Source organism: Rutilus rutilus (genome assembly GCF_951802725.1).
Source record: "Rutilus rutilus genome assembly, chromosome: 11".
NCBI lineage: Eukaryota > Metazoa > Chordata > Actinopteri > Cypriniformes > Leuciscidae > Rutilus > Rutilus rutilus.
Genome location: NC_140216.1, coordinates 36,306,171 through 36,312,190, shown reverse-complemented (window position 1 = coordinate 36,312,190; position 6,020 = coordinate 36,306,171).

Here is a 6,020-nt window from a genome sequence, read left to right as displayed (position 1 = left end):
TTGGGTACGGGCGAGAGGTGATTCAGATAATCACAAATTTTTGAGGGAGAAATTGATCTGACAGATTCAGACCGGTTTCTGCCACACTTAGCTCGTTAGTGGACAGGGGTACCACTGGTGATTCAGATAATCACAGGTGCTGGTTAATTAGTTTTGCTCGAAGTCTCTGTAACCCGAAGAAGTCTTGCAAAGGTGGACGGAAGAGCCACGCCAGATTAATTAGGTGAATAGAAGACCTTGAGTAAAACATAATTACAAAAGCACAGCATATTTGCTGAAACCCGACCGATTTTGGGTGAAATAAGATCGGGTCTGTTGAAGACGTTTGACAGATACTGCAAGACACGTGTCGAAAGTGAAATCCAGAAGGGAAATTCAGCCAAAAATGGGGTCATCTAACAGTAAATTAGATCATTTTTATACACCAATTTTCTGTCAAATGAGAAATAATTATGGTGGTAAATGTATGGTTGACATACAGAAACTGATCAAACATCACGATTTTCCCGAAGCGGGGACCTTGAGTAAAATAAGACTAAATGTAGTAAAAGAGTCAGTAGAAAAGAACGAGGGAAAACAGAGTAGCTGCTGTGTGTGTGTCAAACATGTGTGTAAGAACTGTGAACCGACTATAATGTGTTGGGTAGAAGAGGCTGACAGGCGAGAACGAGAGCAAATACAAAAAGAATTGGCATGTAATGTTGAGAATGTTGTGTGCGTAAAAACAGTTCCACTGGAACAGAATGCTACTAATGAACCGAATGTATGTGCTTTTCCACATGTGACTGAGGTGGCAACGGCTCCGCCACCTGCCTACAATACAGCTCACTACCCAGTAGCAGAGATACCGGCCCTCAGGCTGGACCTCGATCTGGACCGCTTTCCACCGACCCCGAGAACAGCCCAAGAAGCACGACTTGCAGAAGCACGAGCACAAATTGAACTGGTAGAGGCAGCCCAAAGAGCAGCGCAGGCAGAGACAGATGCAAGAGCAGCGCGAGAGGGGGCAGAGGCCGCAGAGCGAGTGGCACACAGACTAACAGCGCAGTTTCATGCACAGTTACACGGGCGTTTGAGTGCAACGCTGGGGCACGCTACTCACGCTGAAGAGGACAGAAAGGAGAAGAAAAAACCCCTCACAATGGTGGTTATGCAACAACGACAACCTAAACAACCCAACAAACCTGCATCTTCCTGTTCAAACCCTGCTAACCGAAGAGGACAGAGAAGAGCTGCTGGAGGGAAAACAAATGGAGCTGTTATGTTTGTGCCACAAATGCCCACTCGCTCCGAGACTGTACAAAATGTAGAGTGTGCAAGCAGAGCGTGTCCCACCATGAAGTCGGATTGAACCGAGGGGGCTGGAGAGCGGTACGGAAAGAGTCCGGTTCTGGGAAGCCATTCTCTGGCTGCAGCAAAGGGAAGTGAAAATATTTGTACTAACACACACGACGCACACACAAACACATACACTGATTTTCTTTCTGCTACCTGCAATGAAAAAACTGCTTGCAAATCTTTTTGTGTGTCTGATGAAACTTTGAGCAAAGCAATGACTGATACTTTGAGCAGTGTTGTGAATGACGAATGTATGAGATTGTACAAAAGTACAGGGTTTTCTGAAATGCCAATTTACCCGTTATTAGTCAAAGGGGTAATTATTGAATTTTTGGTCGATTCTGGTATCAGTCTGTCCACGTTACGACCATGTGATTTACCATGTTTTCTATGGGAAAGTGTAAATTAAATTTGTCCCTCTGTGCTGATTCTTATGGAATTAGCATTGAGGAGGCACCACAAATTACTTGTTCTAAATTTGAGCCGAAGTGGGCTTGTGTCTGGCAGGTAACAGATATTGATTGGGCAGAAAAGATTTTGAAATTGGCAAAAGATCGTTTATGACAAATGACAAAATGCATTGTACATCACATGTCGTAACAGAACGAGATTCAGACTTTGAAAAGATGTGGTTTAATTCTGTGAAGAATGAAAGTGTGAAATTTGACCAGATTTTCTGGACAGAAAGTGTGTGTGCGCATTGGCTGCAGTGTGACAGTCAGAAAGTTTGTTATCTTATGTCAGAGAACACCGTCTGCCACTTATCTGTCTCCAAGGCCATAAGCCAGCAGTGGAGAGATGCAGGCCTTTTTGTGAGAGAGTGTCTATCGGCCACAGACAGACTGGGTGAGAGTTGACACACACACAGCAGAGAGTCAGAGTATGGGGGCATTTAAATCAAAATGTGACTTTGAGGTTGAGGTTCAGAGAAATGTGACTGCTATTGGGAAAAATGTGACAGGACAGGGAGAGGGGGATATTTCTGCCTCAGAAATTGATATTTCTTTGGCACAAATGTCACCAAACTTGTGGGCAAAAAACAAATATGATGTGGGGCTGATTAAAGGATGTGAGCCAGTTGTAATCACACCAAAATCTGATTTCAGACCATGTAAGGCACAATATCCACTGAAACGTGAAGCAATAGAGGGCATAAAACCAGTGTTTGATGCTCTATTGAAAGAGGGTGTAATTAGGCCTTGTGATGGTTCACAAGTTAGAACCGAAATTAACCGAACTCCTTTCTTATGTTGATGACCTTTTGATCTGTTCAGAAAGTGAGTCTATTTGCAGGGCTGACACTGTGACTCTCCTGAAGCATCTTGAAAGGGAGGGGCACAAGGTCAGCCTTTCAAAGCTGCAGTTTGTGAAACAGGAAGTGACCTTCCTGGGCCATGTTATCAAACAAAACAGCAAAGCACTGTCACAGAAAAGGGTGCAGGGCATAAAAGAAGCCCCAAAGCCTGTAACAAAAAAAACAGTTGCTGTCATTTTTGGGGATGTGTGCTTACTGTCGTACATTCATTCCCAATTATGCCATTTTAGAACAGCCTTTACGAGCCCTGACAACAGGGAAAGGGTTGAAGTCATGTGACAGACTTGTTTGGACAAGTGAAGCTGAGACAGCATTTGATAACATGAAAGCACAATGAGATATCTTGATTGTTAGGCCTTCTGGTTGTAGACCATCCATTGTTTAGATGGTTGATGAAAAGCATGACCTTATGACTTCTGTTCTCCTGTAGACGCATGGTGACCGATGAGAAGGTAGCCTATTTTCAACAAAACTCGACCCCGTGGCAGCGGGATTGCCACACTGTCTCCGGGCGGTGGTGGTAGCTGAACTGGCCCTAAATGGCCTCAAGAGAGTTTGTAGGCTATGCTGATCTGACTTTAGGGGTCTCACATTTGGTGTCTTTGATTTTGCAGGAGCAGAGAACGTCACATTTGTCTGCAGCTTGATTGAGGTATCATAAAATTTTGTTTGACATGCCAAATGTCACTGTTAAAAGGTGTGCACACCGCGTCCAGATTTGTTGGACGTTCCGCTTGATAATTGTGACAATGTCCTTTTTGTGGATGGATCTGCGTCGAAGAATCCACAAACAGGACAGAATAACGTAGGTTATGCGGTGATGACTGAATTTGAAACTGTAAGATCTGGCAAATTACCATGTCATTACTCTGCACAGGCAGCTGAATTAGTCGCTTTGACTGAAGCATGTAAACTGATGACTGATAAGTGTGTAACGATTTACACAGACTCGCGTTATGCTTTTGGGGTCACGCGTGACTTTGGTGCTCTGTGGAAGCACAGAAAATTTTTAAGTCAGACGGACGACCAATACTGAACGCTAGGTTAGTATCTGACCTTTTGGAGGCCATTATGCTGCCAGACAAGATTGCAATTTGTAAATGCGCAGCGCATACTAATGATAAAAGTTTCGTATCAACAGGCAACGCCAGAGCTGATATGGCTGCGAAGGCAGCGGCAACAAACCCAAACTGAAGCTGATAACAGTGGCGCCACTTGCGTACAAGTTGACAATAACCTTAACAATGACATTTCTCCTTGTTTACAGAGCATGCAGTCTTTTTCCACAGGAGCTGAGAAAAACAAATGGAAGACGGCAGGCTGCAGCCTTGTTGATGGTGTATGGACATCTGTCGATGGGAAGCCATGTCTGCCCAGCCATTTTTTCCCACATTAGGCTAAATTAATGCATGGGTGGGACCATGCATTAAAAGAGGGGATGATTATGCAAATGAGAGAATTGTGGTTTACCAAAGGTTTCACAATATATGCTGAGAATTTTTGCAAAAGATGTGTGATTTGCACCGCATATAACATTGCACGGGGCATTAAAACACCACTGGCAATCAGCCAGCCCCAGAGGGGCCATTTTAATATTTAATGATTGATTTCATTGAACTAACCCCGTGTGGAAAACAGAAATATTGTTTGGTATATAGTCGTGGATATGTGGTCACGATGGAACACACTGTGCCTAAGACGCTGCCAGCGGGGGCGCTGTTGAGCGTGAAAACCAGACGGTAAAGAACAAATTGGCAAAATGCTGTGAAGAAACAGGACTCTCGTGGGTGAACGCACTCCCCACTGTGTTAATGTACATGAGAATGAAAAAAGAGAGTCAAAACAAATTTGAGCCCATTTGAAATCCTCTTTGGTAGACCACCATTCATGGGTATAACGGGGGAAAGAAGGAGGCTTCCATCAGCAGATGTGTGTGAGAATGAAATGTTGAATTACTGCAAAGAGATGTCGTGTTTGTGATCTAACAGTTCTGTGCAGGTGAAAGAAATACCAGGGGCAAAGTAGCAGAGACGTTCCTGCACAAAATCAGACCGGGTGATTACGTGGTGATTCGAGACCTCAGGAGAAAGAGCTGGAGGGCGAAACGATGGCTAGGACCATTCCAAGTCTTGCTGATCACGCATACGGCGGTGAAGTTCGGAGAACGAGCCACGTGGGTGAATACCAGTCACTACAGGAGAGTTCCACCCATATCAGGAGAGCAACAGGAGGAGGAACCCGAACGACAACAACAACAACGGCGATACCTCTCGTGCTGCCAGGGCCACCCGAGATCGAACGGGCCTCTGGAGAGGAGCTGGCATGGATGAGAGACAAGGGGACAAGCAAAGGTCAGACTGAGACAATTGAAAACTGGGTGGTCAGACTGCAGAATTAAAACCAACCACGAAGAAATCAACTTTAAGTGTCCATTCGATAAACCGTATCAAAGTTCACCGGCGGCAGTTTGGGTTTGTGGTAATATCATATCACCGTTTGGAAAAAGGACTGGTCAGGGTGCTGTTATCCAGTTTTAATGAATGTGGGAACTTCTGTGTATCTGCCAAACAAGGTGGTTGGAGTTAACAAAGAAAATGTTTAGTGAAAACCTTTAGAATATGTTGAATGATTTTCTTTACAACTTATGGAAATGAAAGTGCTGCCAATGATAATGATGAAGATTATGATTTGGCTATTGCAATTGAATCCGCCACTGGTGTAAAAGAATACAGAGAACTGCTTATCAGTGGCTGTGTTTACATTCCTGATGGGGACAGACTGCTGCAAGGGTGTGCAGTAAGTTGGAGCCGTTTGAAAGCTCAATGATCAAACTATAGGCAAAGAGAGTGTTTTAATTATGGTCAGCAGGGCCATTTAGCCTGTAATTGTAAATGGCCACTCAGAAAAGAAAGTGATAACGTGAAAGTGACATGTATTAATGTGGGTTTTTGAAAGTAGAACAGTATTTAAATGACGATATTAAAGTTTTCGTCTGAGAAAGAACTAAGAATGTGAACGCAGTAAGTGAAAAGAATGTGCAAGTAAATAAGGGAGAAAAGAAAGTTAAAGGAAAGTTGATAGATGGAAGTCGTAAGAAGATTGAAGGTTAAAAGAAGGTTGAAAGATTTAAGTCTTAAGGGAATCCTTTTGAAGGAAAGTGAATTGATGAATACAGGTTGATGTAAAATTACAGATGACTCCAACAAATGAGTTGCAAAATATTTTAAAAGTACCGGTAACTAAAAGGATGAAAAGATGAGAATGAAATGCTTTGATAAGGTTTTAGATGATATAGAATGTATTAGAATGTATCACAAGCTCTGAGAGGGCAGCCTCAAAAGTTAGTGTGAATCCTAATTGCAGATTG